This window comes from Podarcis gaigeae, assembly GCF_964106915.1.
Source record: "Podarcis gaigeae genome assembly, chromosome: 2".
In the NCBI taxonomy this organism is placed as follows: Eukaryota; Metazoa; Chordata; class Lepidosauria; order Squamata; family Lacertidae; genus Podarcis; species Podarcis gaigeae.
The window spans coordinates 97,574,362-97,590,928 of NC_139679.1; the positions used below are offsets into that span (position 1 = coordinate 97,574,362).

At 42.4% G+C, this 16,567-nt stretch overlaps 1 protein-coding gene across 44 annotated transcripts in view; it reads left to right on the forward strand.

Moving 5' to 3' along the window:
* The window catches only part of FOXP1 (forkhead box P1), a 538,949-nt gene that overhangs the window by 346,217 nt on the left and 176,165 nt on the right, over positions 1-16,567 (forward strand). For 4 of the 44 annotated variants that reach the window (XM_083723850.1, XM_083723863.1, XM_083723852.1 and 1 more), the window contains exon 1: positions 5,445-5,595. The exons of 32 other annotated variants lie outside the window; for them this stretch is intronic. The gene's annotated coding sequence lies outside the window, so the exon portion shown is untranslated. Of the gene's footprint in view, positions 1-5,420; positions 5,596-5,834; positions 5,930-16,567 lie in introns of those variants that run through there. 8 more of the 44 variants (XM_083723860.1, XM_083723864.1, XM_083723868.1 and 5 more) reach the window with 5 other exon arrangements.

Genomic DNA, 16,567 nt, shown 5'->3' on the forward strand with positions numbered 1-16,567 from the left:
GTTCCCACTATTTTCTGGGTAGTTAGTCCATTGCAAAATTGCACATTTCTTTTAATAACGTGTTTTGATTTTGTTTATTCATTCTCTTTTACTATGCATTTCCATTTGTTTTTTGGTTGGCTGGCTGGCTGGCTGGCTGGTTGGTTGGTGATTAACTTTCTACACTGATACTGCTGTTTTACCTAAAAATATTTCAGGCCATCGTTTCCTCATTTTTTTGTAGAGTTGCTAAACTCCTATTATACGATCTATTCCATTTTGTTTTCCTTGCTAGAAGTAACCCCTTCCTCCATTTTCTTCAGTGTCTCTGTTCTTCCTGACCTTTCTGGTTTTTCAAGCAAGAACCCACAATCCCTATAAATGTCTCCCTTTCCTTTTTGTTAAGTGCGACAAATTTGTAACATATAGCAGAGCTCCCAGCAAGTTTCAAGCCATGTAAGGCTTGTTTTAGGATTTTGCAAAAAAAAAAAATTCAAAGCTATTAAGTCTTTGTATATTGCTGACCTAGAGTGTTTACTTTCAAGACTACACCTCTTGGTAAACACCTTTTTGTGCTTTGACCTCTGGCAGAAGTTGAACTACCTTCCTCCACCCCACCCCCCATTTTGTTTTCTATCATACAGATTGTGAAATGACCTGTTCAAATACATTTTAGTGCCCTGCTGCTTCTTGGAAAGTGGTTTTGTTTTCCTGCAGCCCAGATTCTGCTGTCCTCTAGGCCAAACTAGACATCATGGAAGCAAACCTGTGTGTCAAAATCGCATACCCCTCCAACATTTGTTAGATGAAAATGGAGATATTAGATTCTACATCAGGAAGCTTCTCCCATGTTTGATCTCCTGCACACATACATGTCATACACACATGTACATCTGTCACCTTGAGCCATCCTCACAGGATTGTTGTAAAGAAAAAATGTGTGAGGGAAGGGATTGTGTACAACACCTTCAAGAGATAAATGGAATGAAGTAACATTTTAGCTGTAAGCTTCCTTGAGTCCCTGAATGGGATAACTGTGCCCCTAAAGGACCAGGTGCACAGCCTGAGAGTCATTTTTGACTCAGAGCTGTCCATCTGTCCATGGAGACACAGGGTCAATTCTGTGTCTAGGGCAGCTGTATACCAGCTCCATCAGGTATGCAGGATGAGATCCTACCTGCCTGTGGACTGTCTCACCAGAGTCTTTGTGGGGCTACCTTTGAAGGTGACTCAGAAAAAGACAACTAATCCAGAATGCGGCAGCTAGACTGGTGACTGGGAGTGGCCGCCGAGACCACATAACACTGGTCCTAAAGGATCTTCTCTGGCTCCCAGTATGTTTCTGAGCACAGTTCAAGGTGTAGGTGCTAAACTTTAAAGCTCTAAATAGCCTCAGCCCATTATACCTGAAGCAGCATCTCCATCCTGATAATTTAGCCTGGACACTGAAGTCCTCCTCTGAGGGTCTTCTGGTGGTTCCCTCACTGCAAGAAGTGAACTTACAGGGAACCAGGCAGAGGGCCTTCTCGGTAGTGGCACCCTCTCTGTGCAACGCCTTACCTTCAGATGTCAAGGAGATAAAGAACTACATAACTTTTAGAAGACATCTGAAGGCAGCCCCTGTATCGGGATGTTTTTAATGTTTGATATTTTACTATGTTTTATATATGCTGTAAGCCGTCCAGAGTGGCTGGGAAAATCCAGCCAGATGGGCAAGGTATAAATAATAAAATTATTATTATTATTATTATTATTATTATTGTTATTATTATTATTATTATTATTATTCCACAGAGGAGGATTCATATGTTCATTGTTTTTCACAGATGTTTCCAGTTGTGCTGTGTGCTATATATATATGCCTGCCTGTCTGTCCATCCATCCAGGTTTGGCTATCCCTTGGCCCACCAGATGTTGCTGGACTTCAGCTACCATTATCCCTCACTACTGTGTGGATCTTATGGGACTGGAATCCAACAACATATGGAGGCTGTCACGTTGGCTACCCCATGTTCTAGACAATCTGGAAAGGCCAGTCCTGTAAAATATTCAGTTCACAATTAATGTGACATCACTTTGAATCTCACTGAGCCCTGACATGTTAGACGTCTTTTGTGTTTTGCAGAGATAAAGTTTCACATCAGGTGCATCTTAACCTGGGCTGCATCCAGACAGGCAGATAACCTTGGCATTTAGCATGTTCCCTTTTTAATAAATGAAAATGGCCTTTTGTTTACTAGAGGGAGGGGGGGGCTACATTTAAGAGGTCACCTATTAGCTGCATTTTTGCTAGCTGTCTGAAACCCAGCTCTACTGTCTATTAAACTCAACCCACTGTGTAAACATTCTTGTGTTGTTCCTGGTCTCTACAGTGGCCAGGGGAGATCAGGTTTCACCTGCCTGCACATCTTCAAGCAATTAGAGCTATTAGCTTGAAGCTGTTTCACATTCAAGGTCCATGGTGACATTCAAGTCCACAAGACGGCTGAGGGTAAAAATAAAAGTAATAACAAACCTCCTTGGGAATACAGCCTGGTCACCACTCTTTTGTGTACACTTCTTAATAAATGCAACTGGAGGTTCAGGCAAAATTATTATTGCCAAGAACAGTATCTAACCTCAGTCACACGCTAGAGAAAATAAGGATAGTCACCTTGCATTGTGATCATGATAATTATTTATTTCTTTGGAATGGTGTAAGATTAGCCTTGTTATGGACTGCATTCTCAGCATGCAGACTTTGTAGTTTGCCTCTTGATTTACCAGAGAATTTTTGCTCAGTGTTTACATTGCGCAGCTAGCTGCTTCAGGTAAAGGCTTCGCTTCCAATGACATTCAGCCCCCAGGTTTAGTGAGTTCCAGCGGCAAGTCTTGAAAGCTGTTATTTTTAAAAAAGGTTGAAGCAGATTAGTGGTGACCTTAAAAGATTAAACTAGTACAGTTTAAAGATAAATAATCAGCCTTTAGCTCATTAGATAGCTACATAAGCATGACAGAAGGTGACTTTCTTATAACAGTTTTAGAATCCAGGATGCATTTTTCTTTTTAATATTTACAATTGGGGCGCGAGCTGCTCAAAAAGGTGGGTTTTGCTCTGTTTTTTGGTTCATATAGCTTTCCACCCCAGAAAGCACATTGTAACTGATTGCAACACTTTAAATTGTTTCAGTGCATCTTCGAATCCACTGTTTTTCTGTTGGTTTATTATGCAGAAGAGGCTAATTTTAAAAGCTATGCCTGCTGCAAAAGAAGATCTTCCTTTGCTGTCCCGGAGGGTGTTCTTAATCAGAAATAACCACAGGCTAAATTATAATGTGGAATTCTGCTGCCCTTTAACCTAACACTGCCTGCTCATTCGGTGTTTGTTAACAAACATCTCTAAGTACAAAATTGTTTGAGAATTACTTTTTCATTATATTCAGCAACTTCAATTAAAGTAAGAGGCTTATACAGAAGGGGGAGGAATTAAAAATGTATGGATTTTCCTCAAGAAAGTTTTAGTGATCATTTCCACATAAGCATTTTCTCCTCTGGTATTTAACTGTCTCGGGGATAGTCCAATTTAAGTAATATCCAATAACAAAGTAGAGTCTTTTAACAATGTAGAGAGAGAACCCAGCAGCTAATCAGATTGCCAACCAATTTTGAAGAAGTGGCGCTCTTAAGGGCCTGGAAACATAAATGGGTGGCATTTCCAAGCGATTTCACAATTAATGAGTACTACAGTCTCATTATGGCTACCGTATAAGGGGTGCAATCCAGAGATATTTAACGGTGTCTTAAGTCCCACTAGAATTAGTGGGCACTAAAGCGTGCTTAACTGTGTATCGGATCTCAGCCTAAGTTTCTACAGATAAACTAATCCATAACACCTACAGCAGGAAAGAGAAGCAACACACATACTGTGCATTTAAAGAAGAAGAAAATTAATAATAATAAAAAAATGTTTGGCCTACATAATTGAGAAGCCTAATTAAAAGATTAACTGGTGTGCTAAAGGTGAGAACTGCTGAGTTAGTAAAGGCTTTTTACAAGAAACCCTCAATTTCCTCCACTTTGCATGCCAGGAGCAGAAAGCTTGTAGTGCTTAGAGAGAAGGTGAGGCCTCTTTAAAGCAGATCTTTCCCATTCTCTCTCTCTCCTCCCACCACCACTTTGCCTAGTCTTTCTGTTTCTATGATCTGCCTTTTGAACGGTTTTTGTGGCTGATCAGTTCCACCTAATATGTCTCTTGATTTCTGCTATTGTAATACTCAGACGACATGCTGTTCTCTTCATTTTTATAAGCTTTAGATGCTCCTGCCTGTCATACTCTGGCGGTTTATCTTCAGCGTCTGGATTTGCTTTCAGACTTGCATGTCTATCAAGCTGCTGTTGCTTTGAATGTGAGATCAAAAGAAGATGAATTCCAGTGTAAAAAGGGGGGGGGGGGAATCCCCTTGTATGAAGAAAAGATTGCGTCCTGTGTAAACATCCCATTGACAGCTCCCAATGAGTTATTTTAGCTGAGCATTAGCACCCAGAATGACAGACAGTCCGAGAGTTTGTGCTAAATAACAAATATCAGTGGTTGTAGCACATTGACACAACAACAATACATTTTCTTAAAAAGGGGGGGGGGCTTGTTCCTGTTCTTTCCCTCCCTGTCTTTTTTTGCCTTTAGAAAAAGGACTTGCTGAACATGGTTGTTCTGCTGCTCATCTCTTTGCCAACTGCCTTCAAAATACGAAACCCAGTATACTTTCATTGACAGTATCTCTGCCCCCCCCCCTTACGTCAAAAGACATGACTTTTGATAATTAAGGCTGAGGGTGGGGGAAGAGGGCTGGTGGTGTTGAAGGGAAGGGAGTTTACTTAGTCATCTGGACTTAAATAGGTACTTTGTTTTAGTGACTGAAAGGAAACCAAGAAAGAGAATGCATCTGCTGGAACATATTGAATGCACACTCCTGAGATCTTAGATTCAAAAGTCTAATTTATTTTAAATGGGCGGGGGGGGGGGTGTTATGAAGGAATTTGAATAATTGCTGTGAAGTCTGGCCAACCTTAACAGACATTTATTGACATAAGCGCATGGGTACCACAAAGAGTGTGAAAAACAAGCTTTCCAAAACTATGTACAAATAAAGAATTTGCCTAAGCTGCATAGCTAAGATGCATTTGCTGCTGTTTCGTTGAGTTTTACACACACACACACACACACACACACACACACATATATGTATGTATATGTATATATGATTTCTGCACGTCAGCCAGCTGCTTTAATAGGGTAGAATTAATATAATTTTTTTGGAGTGTTAAACACAACTTTGAAATTACCTGCAAGCTCCAGCTGATCTATCAGCTTTGCAGATGGGGGGGGGGGGAGGAATTGCTTAAATTCTTGTGGTTTCTTTGTCATTTCATAAAAGCAGACGTTGCTACTGTGGAGGCAAGCCTCCCGTTGTTGCCTACAAAGGGCAGTGCTCCAGTGTGTTTTCCCTTCAGTGTGTGCTTCAGCTGCACAGCACTTCCTGTTTATTCAAACATCTTTTTACCATTCTTCAACCCCCTGCTTCAGAGAAACAGCCAGAATACATCTTCAGCAAGGAGACGGCAAACTAGAGACAGACAGTAAGAGTGCTCTGTTAAACTCTCCATATTCTCTGTTTAAATGCTTCGGGGGGGGGGGGTGTACAACATGTAGCTATGGTGAACTTTTAACTTGCTATCTCGCTAGCAGAAGCATTCTTTTGCTCCAGGAAAATTTAATTGCTGAGGCTTTAGAGCAAAATAAGATGATTCACGTTGTTTACTGCCTTGTTGGGCAGGAAAACAAGACGAAATGGGAGCTGCCTTCTGCTAACTCGCCCCCCTCCTTTGGGGTGCTCTGTTTTTCAAATGTATTTCTCAAGAAGTCCTGTGTTGACTGTTGTTTGAGGAGGGACGGCTTTCGCTTAGAGCGTGTGTAAGTTTGTGATGTGTTTTGTCTGTGTGTTGTCCTGTTACTGGCTTAAGTTTCGAAGGAATGGCAGCAAGGAAAGGGAGGGGCAGGAGGGAGTTTGAGGAGGGTCTGCATCTTTAGAAATGCCGTTCCCTTGTGGTTGTCTTTCCGTTTGTTAATATTTGAACAAATCAAACGATAAAGAAAAATCAGGCTGCTGAGATGAGTGAGCATGGGTGTTATCTCTGTGGTATGACTGCTGTCTAGACTTCTAGTGCTACAGGAAGATTTGAGGGAAGAAAAAGAGAGCAGACTGCTGTTTAAAAATAGGTGTTAACTTTAACGCCAGAGATTTTTCTTCAGATTTTCGGGGTCTGTAATATTTATGACACCTGGCTCAATCCAGAGGTAATGCTGCTTAATATCTGTAGCTAGTGCTGTAACACATGTTCCGTGCCTCTCCTTTTTGTTCACGTGGCTTAATAAATTGTGTAGGTTTGGGGGGTTGTGTTGTTTGTTTGGAATTTGTACTGTGTCCAGGAAAGTCCACCAACACAGATATCTAACTTTTTGTCCAATCACTTGAAGCAGTCGTTGTCATATCCACGAAGCACAAGAGGGCATGAAGAATGCATAGTCTGAATAAGCATCCTCAGAGAGGCTCGGGGGGGGGGGGGACGGGACGGACAAAAACCTCTATGAGGTCTGTTCCATGTTGAGACTTTTAAGAACAGAAACATATATTTTGACCAACTGCATGTGCCACAAACGTTTTAAGAAAATGCATGCTTGTGGAAAAACTCTTTTTTTTTTTTTGCAATATTCCAAAGTATGCAGTGGGGAAAACAACAATATTTTGCAGCTGCCTCGGGGACAGTTTGTTTAACTGCAAGATTAACTGCATAGGGAAGATGGAAAGAGTGACTAAAGTTATTTACTCAGATGTCAGTGTAGGTGCAGGCCAGCAAAACCCACTGTGGGAAAAGTGGTCTGCTGCCTTTCTTGGTATCTCAGTCTATTGGATGACCATCAGATTTCCCAGCTCACTGGTTTTGTTTTTTCTGGATGGCCGGCTTGATTATTTATCAGAAGGGAAAGGGAGTAGCTCAAGCAAACAAACATGTGGCCAAACTCTTGTTTTCTTTGTGGCTTAATAAAAGATACATGGAAAATAATAAGAGCATTGTTTTTCTCTCATTTTTAATAAGGGGAAATTGTGTATCATTTTAAGGGGGGGGAGGAAGCTTAAAGTGAGTCAACAGTTTTGTGTGTTCTGTGCCTTCAACTTTCTGAAAACTCAAACAGTTGCCAGCCGAAAATTAATCTGTTGCTTTGTATAGCCTATCAGTGGAGTGCCAGTTGCATGGGACTTAGATTGGATTTATCATAATTATGCTTACTTCTCCACCTCCATGGAAAATGTCGTTTGCTTTTCCTTTTAACACATCAGCTAGGTGCTTGCCTAAATGAGAAGTACTTGCAATCTTGTGGAGGGATGGATGCTGACTTTGGAGCAAAATATTGACAGCGCAGTTATTCTGTCACCCCTATTGGCTGCTAAGTGTTTGCAGTGAGCGTGTGGAGTTTGCACCCATGTTAAATCTATTACAGGCGTCCCTTTCCTTTTTAACACTGTTCTTGTGAATCTCATTGTGTACAGTGCACTGTTCCTTAATGATAGCTCAGGAGAATGTTAAGTAGTTTTTTTCTGTGAGGAAAAAAACCCCTGTGAACTAAATTACTTTCAAGAAAGAAAGCATTATATATAAGACCAAGTCCTGTTGTATATTTTGGTTGATTTCACTGAATTACAAAGAACTGACAAGCACATGAAAGGAATTTCACATTGGGTGGGCAGGTACAAATTTAATAGATGGACTTGCTTTCAAAATCTCTCCTGGTCTTCTGGAATTGCCCGTCAGTTTCAATGGATGTATTAGATCACCTTGTCTATAATATTAAGTGACTGGCTGCTGTACTTCTGTTCTGTTATCTAGGTTAAAGGTCATGCTCTCTTCCGGGGATCTGGATTGGGTTCAATATCTCACCAATAAAAATATGGATGAGGAACTTATTTCTTGTGTGGGAACAGTATGACTTCTCATTTGATTTATATTCCGCCCTTCCTCCTGAAGGAGCCCAGGGTGGCAGGTTTAAAACATTTCAAAACAAACAAAAAAAGAAGTAAGTTCTTCTCAACCAGTGATCTCTAAGTTGCCAGGAACAGTGTTTTTCAGCCGTCATATGCCTGGGTAAGTAGACTTGAGGTGGGACTTGTAGACCAGAAGTCTCTAAGCAAACATTGGAGGATCTGTGCTGAGATGGGAGAAAAGAGCTGGTTGTTTCAGGGAAGCCTCGTCATTCTGAAAGCACTTGTGTTGGCTTTCATGAGGAACCTTCTCTAGTGTTTAAAGGAGCATCGTTACATATTTAGTGTAGGCTCTAGTGTGCCTAGTCTCCATGTGTCACCCAACGTCTTCCCTGTCATTGTGTCACGGTACTGTTTTCTCAGCGGCATATCAGGAACATATAAAGAGCACAGCCAGAGAAGACCAAAGGTCCATAGAGCATCTAAAGCTATCTAGGAGCCATCGCTATCTGTTGTGGTAGTATATTTCTGCTCTGAATCTAATGCTTATTAGTTTCATCAGATTATCCCAAGCTCTAATTTTGGATGGGGAAACATTGCTCTGTCCACTTTTTATAAACCTCTGTCATATCTTCCTCCCCACCTCTCCCCTTAGTCCCATCCACAGCCCAACTTCTCTGCAGAAGCTTTCTTCTTCTACTGCTTTATGACAGTTGCTAAATGGAACTAACAGAATAGGAAAGAGTTGCCTTCACACTAGTTGCACCCTATTCCCATCACACTTCCATGCTTTTATTATAGAGCACTGATTATGGAGAACATAGGAAGCTACCTTCTACTGAGTCAGACTTTTGGTCCATCTAGTTCAATGTTGTCTACTCTGACTAACAGTAGCTCTTTAGGTGTTCCAGAGAGGAACCTTTCTGAGCCCTACCCGAAGCCACCAGGAATAGAACCTTCTGTATGGAAGGAAGTGTTCTACCATTGAGCTACAGTCCTTCTCTTTTTGTGTGTTTGATGGGAATACATATTAGCTAAAGAGAATACATATAATAAGGTAGGAAAGCTGAGATCCTGTGTATAGGAAGGTCATTTATTACATTACAGATTTTTGTATACTGTAATCGCAGCACATGTGCTTACTTAAATTTGCTGTTTTGTGTGCTTAATACTTTATGAATGTGCCATCTTGTTTGCTGCATTGAAAGTTATTAGAAGTTACTGTATGCATCTTGAAGGGGGTTGTATATTGCTAGCTCATAACGTGTACATTTAATAACATAGCTACTGTGTGACTGGGCAATAGCATGTCCACCCAAATGCATAAGGTGGTAGCAAAGACAGGAGTTCATGTTCTTTCCAACCTGAGATTAATTTCATGCTAAACATTAAGATAAAGATTTAAGAGCTCTGCTGGATCAAGCTGTCTAATCCAGCATCCATACGGTGGCCAACCAGATACTGATGGGAAGCCCACAAGCAGGACCCGAAGTGTTTCCCAACAACTGGTATTCAGAAACATATATCCTGGTGGTGGAGGCAGAATATAGTAATGTTGCTTTCGTGTCCTACTCTTCATGACCCCATGGACCAGAGCACGCCAGGCATTCCTGTCTTCTACTGCCTCCCGCGGTTTGGTCAAACTCATGTTAGTAGCTTCGAGAACACTGTCCAACCATCTCGTCCTCAGTCGTCCCCTTCTCCTTGCGCCCTCAATCTCTCCCAACATCAGGGACTTTTCCAGGGAGTCCAGTGACCACTAATATCCTTACCCTCACTGCAGTTGCAAAATCAATCCTCTTTCAGCGTCTTCCTAGTTGGTAGCTGTCAGAGCCACCCGAGGTCCCAGCTCACAAGAGACCAAAATCCAGTCCAAGTTATATACAAAAGGTTTTATTGAAGAACATTGTTGTCGTTACATCCAAGCTCCGTGGCTCAGCATCTGTTACCCTTAGATGTTAGAAGTCCCCTCTGAGTCAGTCCCGCCCCTGCACCAGCTTAAGAGGCTTGTACTGCTCCACCTTTTCCTCTCCTTCCTTTTCCGCAGGGTCTTCCTGCCCCCCTGTGCTCCCTCCCTTCGGGACTCCCCCAAGGCTGAGTCTTCTGACGCCTGCTCCCCCCTCCTTCGTGCTTTGGGACCAGGCTCCTCCTCAGGGCTCTCCTCATTTCCGCGCGCCTCCACATTTGAACTTGGCGCGCGTACGTTGCCTCTGACCTTCCTTTCGACCGTTACGCTACTCTCTGTACTACACTCCTCCCCTTCCGGCAGGACGTTCTGCTCTGAACTCCTTCCCCTCTCTGCTCCCTGTTCTGCTCTTTCTGACACACTGGCAACTCCACCCCCTTCACTCCGTTCCAAAGGAGAGGCAGGTCCCGATCTCCAACCCCCACTGGGGATTCCCTCTTCGTTCCCCTGCTTCTGACTGCTTCCCTCTCTACTGCCCCTTGGCCTGACCAGGGGGGCTCCCTTTTGGGAATCCTCGGATTCACTTGACGGACTCACTGACAACCTCGGGTCATCGTCGTCCTCTTCCTCGTCGCCCTGGGACCCCTCCCCCTCGCTCTCTGTCCCTGAAACCCTGACAGTAGCCATCACTACATCTTGTGGGAGAAAATTATGTTATTTAACTCTGTAGTTATGTGAAGAAATTCCATTCTGTCTGAGCTGAATCTTCCAGTGTTCAACTTAATGTCCTTTAGCTCTAGTGTTATGAGGGATACTGCCAGTACTACAGGGGAGCAAGCTCTTATCTGACAGAAAGCCTGGTTTTTAATAGTTAGTATATAGTTGTTATATTAAATTGCTTTGAGGTTGTATTGTAACCAAGCTGTACATAAATTTTGTTAAATACTCTTAGAATAAACTGCCTTTTAACACTTTAATCTTGAATTTATCCAAGCATTGGATTTGAACCTTGGTTGCTATAAATGTCTTTACGCACACCACTCAGTTCAAGCTAAATGTAGTTTTGGCATCTTAAGACACATTGATAAAAGACCTTCAGTACCATAACATTTTTACAACTTGCCATGGTTTATGGTTGGCATTATGGTTGGCTTTTAAAATCCACGTGGCAGGCAGAAATCCATCTGGTTAAGCATTTTCTAGTGCGGAAATACAATTATGTGAAAAGCTTCATCAGTTAACATTCTGCCTGCCAGGAATCATTATATATATAAAACCAGTTTCCCATCCCTGCTTGCCAAAGCAAAGAGATCCAAACAGGAGTAAGAAGTCATGACCTGTTCACAGTCTTCCCCACTATGGTATAAAGTATTATATTTCTATTTAAATCACAATACCCCCCCCCCAAAGAATGGCACCTATACATATAAATAAAACACCTGCAAATGTTGTGCCCAATACCCCTGCAGTGTGCAGGGCCCAGAAAATCCTACTGGCATCCCTGTAGCATGCCAACTGCTGTGTCTACATACTAACAAAGATATAGGGCTTGCTTAGTTCTGTGCTTCTCTCTCAAGCAGCATTTGTCAGACTGGATTAGACTACAAGTGCCAGTATTATAAGGGCTGGTATCCATCGAAGTTGAATGGAGATCAGCAAGCTAATTTCACAAAGGCACTCCAAATCGTCTTGAAATGGCTTAGAGGAGGTGAGAAAGAAAGAAAGGCAAGCACTTCTCCTACTATGCTAGCCATCTTGCTTTCTTTTCAGCGATCCTCTCTTTTCTTCTCTGGCTCCAGAGGAGTGATGACTGTTGATTAGCCTTTAGAATTGCAGGGCAAGCAGGTTTGATCTCAGGTTAGGAGTGAAGGGGGAAAGGCTCAGATGAAATTAGAGGACTAGTGAGGGCTACTCTGAACCTCTGAAGAGACTGCATGGTTTGACAGTAAGGACTTTATTGTGCTGATTATTACTAGTAGGACTTTCTCCCCAACGTTTTCTATAACTCGAAATTCAATATGAGGGAAAGGTTAATGTGTTTCCCCCCCTCTCTGTTCCACTAAGTTGCTGCCAACTTCAATTGTTCTTTCTGCCTGCTTTCAGAGGGTCCCCTGGGGCTTAATTTGGACCTATGTCCACTGACTCTTGATCCTAGCTAGATCTTATGAATTAGTAACTGAGTGTGGCCTTGAAGCATGTGCAAAGTACCTTTCTGTTGCCAAAATGTAGCTGCAACTAGCCCACAACTAGAGTGGCCATGAGGTCTTCCAAGCAAGTTAAAGGCAAGTTTAAACCCAGCAACTCACATTTTAGAAATGACGCAAAACTGGACCCCCTCCCCACTTCTTTAATATTTCTTGGATTTTCATTTTCCTTTAGCTCAAGTTTCTTTGTGTGATTCTTTCCTAATTTGGGCTATGCATTATATCTTGAAGCTGTTTCCTTCTCATTTGCTTACAAACACCCTTTCCTAATGCAGAAAAAGATCTCTTGTGGTAACCTTCTCGGAGGTATATACTCCCATGGATCCTGACAGATACTCATGAGAGAAGACCCCATGAATACAAGAAAGATGGCCTTAAGGGTTCTCCGCCTCAGAGTCTCAACTTCACAGTCACTCTCAGTTGAGAAATGAGGCATTTCTTGCAAGGCTAACTCTTCTGGGGACATTAAAAAAACCAAACTGGCTTTGACCAACATGTGGGGTTCTTTTGCCACAACAGATAGAAAGTAATATCACATTTTGAGGAAATCAATAAAGCTCTAAGTTTCTTAGTAGCACTTACTCCTGGGTAAGTACAGTTAAGAGTCCAGCCCCAGTTGATTAAGGTACCAAATGGAGCCAGCTTCACATTGATAACTGTATTGCTCAAAAGTCTTTCTCCTTTAGTAAACTATCATCTAGGAGACTCAAAGCTTCAATTTCTGCCATATAGAAGAGAGCATGAGTAGCAAGGATAATGTTCTATACCTCCCAAATGTGAACCAGAAATATCTATCTTCAGTTTAGCATTCCAACATGTAAATGTACCAGCTATATATTATTAGACTTCCATCCATTGAAGTCTTACCGCTAAATCACTTATATTTCCAGGTATCAGAACTGAAATGTTGCTTGTATGTCAGCTGAATGTTCTTCCCATGTTGGAAAACTTCCATATTTAGATTTCCAAGGGGTCCATCCAGATGGGGCCTCAAGAGTAGAAATGGATGTGTAGTATTCTGGGCCTCTGCTAAGTACCGTCAGCTGCAACTGTGACTTGCTTTATAAGATTCCCCTACCTTGTCACCCTATCTTTCTAGCTTTCTGAGGGTTCATGCTTCCTGACTTGTAGAACTAAAGATGCCCTTCAATTAATTCAAGAATGCAGTGAAATCTGCGTTTGCTAAACATTTCGGTGAACATATGCAGAAGGAAGTGTGGATGCCTCACTCTCCTCCTTCCGTGTAGGCATCTTGCACAGGGACTATTTCTTTCTTGTTTTACATTAATGAAGTCTTCACTGTTCCCACTGTTAACACCTACGCATGTACTGAACGTCTCCAAGGAGACAAGGAAACCCTTGAGTCCAGCAATGGTGAATCCTCCAATGAGGCAGCAAGCAAGAGGCAACTCCTTGAGGCATCTAAGCTTCCAGCTGTCCTCCTGCAGACATTAATTTCCTTCTGGCTCCTACAGGCAGGCTTTCTTCTTTGCATCTGAAATGTTGGTGAGTGCTTCAGGCTTCTGAGAGTGAGCTGGGTAGGGAAACACTTCTTGCATCTCTTTGTGATCTTTTCCCCAGCCTCCTGTTTATGTCACCTGGCTTCCTCTTCAACAATTCCAAATGTATTTCCAATTCTAGCACTGCCACCACCGACTTTCCCTCATTCATATATATATATATATATATATATATATATATATATATATATATATATTTGCTTTCGTAGATTTTCACGGGTACAGGAATGCAGGTTTTGGTGTCCTCGGGTGTCTTCCCGTGTAAAAGTTGGGGTGTCTAGGCGACGTTTCGACGAGGTCTCACTCGTCATCTTCAGGCTGGTGCTTTCGGCTTCTTGTTACTGGAACAGAGCGGGATCTCAATGTTTGAGTTCCTATAAATACTGTAGAGGGGGTGTGGTGTCTAGCCTCCAATGTTCTGGGCAGAGAGGAAGTTCCCAGGCTAGTGTGCCTTTTCTTCTTTTGTTCCTTAATTACTTGAGAGATACCTTGAGTGATTTCTTGAGTGATATCCTGAGTACCACTTAGGTGGGTCATTAGGTGTGGATTAGTTGCTAAAGTCTTTGTGTCTTGACCTCTTGAACTTTGTGAAGAGTTTTCCTGAGAAGATGGCTGTATTGCACTTAGTTGTGCTTTGGCTTGGCTTCGTGTATAGGGGCGAGCTGTGGTTTTGTGGCTTGTGTCAGCCAGAGGTGCTGCACCCCCCTGCAATCCCTACACAGATCTGGCTGACACAAGCCACAAAACCACAGCTCGCCCCTATACACGAAGCCAAGCCAAAGCACAACTAAGTGCAATACAGCCATCTTCTCAGGAAAACTCTTCACAAAGTTCAAGAGGTCAAGACACAAAGACTTTAGCAACTAATCCACACCTAATGACCCACCTAAGTGGTACTCAGGATATCACTCAAGAAATCACTCAAGGTATCTCTCAAGTAATTAAGGAACAAAAGAAGAAAAGGCACACTAGCCTGGGAACTTCCTCTCTGCCCAGAACATTGGAGGCTAGACACCACACCCCCTCTACAGTATTTATAGGAACTCAAACATTGAGATCCCGCTCTGTTCCAGTAACAAGAAGCCGAAAGCACCAGCCTGAAGATGACGAGTGAGACCTCGTCGAAACGTCGCCTAGACACCCCAACTTTTACACGGGAAGACACCCGAGGACACCAAAACCTGCATTCCTGTACCCGTGAAAATCTACGAAAGCAAATATATATATATATATATATATATATTACCAGTCATTACTGATCTTTCATAAATCCAGCCGTTGCTGCTGTTTATGTGCTTTGCTAACTTCTCCTTAGGTATTAGGAAACAGGCCCTGAGTTGCCATGTATTCAGGATGCTGCTTCCTGCTGAGCCCACACTGCCAGGTGTGGTCAACCTATCTGAAGGGTGGAGTCTGTTTTCATCACTGTGCGGACTTGCAGGGGATTTGCATCTTCTCTATTAGTTTCTGAAAGGGCTGCTTTGTTTTGGCAGGAAGCAATTATTTTTCACAGGCTGCACAATTAACATTTATGGCATGGATAGTTGCAAAATGTGGAGATGAGCAAATGCTTAGATATTTCAAAATGAGGAGAAGCCTATCAATATATATGAGCCAGAATACCTTCAAAAAGACATTAATTGATGCCATACCTCTGATATTTAAATGGGATATGGCTGTCTCCATATCGAACCATGTTTATGAATTTCCCAGGTATGTTTTTCTGAACATTGCTGGAAGCAGAATAGTATACTCACCAAATCCACTTTTGGTTTGAACTAGGAAGGACCCTACTTGTCATCTTAGCATCTAAAGTTTCTACAGCAGTCTGGGGCAGGGCCTTACCTCTGAAAAGGCAGGACCAATTTTCAGCACTCTGCTTAAATATGTAATGCATAAGAGGTAATACAAAATAAGACCAATCACTCTATAAATATCATGGGCATAAGCCATGGAGAAAAGCTGAGAATTTATTATCCACCTTCATTGTAAAGCATTGAAGAGGGTTTGATCTTTCAGGGCATGGAAGATCCTGTGCTCAGATAACCGTAGGATTTCCTTGTTCAGAATGTTTATCTTACCTCATAATGAAGAGAGGGAAGATGGGAGAACGTGAGTCAGTCTGCTCTTGATGCCTCCCTCAGTAGAATCCCAGGAGGGAAAGGAATGTACAAAGAAGGAAATAACACAACCCCTCTTCTGCATTATGTGTTTTCACTAGGGAACAGTAGAAAACAAACCAACCCTATTTCACAATCTCTCTGTTTCTCTAGGGCAGCCTTTCTTAACCTGTGGGTCCCCAGATGTTGTTGAACTACAACTCCCATCACCCCTAGCTAGCAAGGCCAGAGCTCAGGGATGATGGGAGTTGTAGTCAAACAACATCTGGGGACCCCCAGGTTAAGAACCGCTGCTCTAGGGTGTGACTGGCTAATCTGTGGCCCTCTAGATGTTGTTGGACTCCCCATAATCCCTTTCCCCATAATCCCTTTCCGAGGTTGGAGTCATAACAACAACAGGGCTGGCTTACCAACAGTGCACTAGAGGAATGTGTACTTATGTGCTTTGAGAAAGCTTTGAGAGGAGGCTGAGACCACTACCAACTCAATAGAATGTAAAATAGCCAGGGATGTTCTAAGTAACTACCATTTTCATATTTCTACAACTGCTACAGAATCAGTGATTTCTTACATCAGTTTGCAATATACCAGGCATGTCCAAAGTCCGTTTCGGGGGCCTAATCTGTCCCGCCGGTCGGTTTAATCTGGCCCCTGTGGCAGTTTATTTCTGGGATAAAATCTTAAAAATACCACAACAACTTCAATCCTAAGAAAAGGTTAACAACTTTGGTTGGCCCTTTGGTTGGCCCTCACAGCCCTTCACTTCATCAGATCTGGCCCTCTTTGAAAAAAAGTCCGGACATCTACACACAGTCTGATAAAC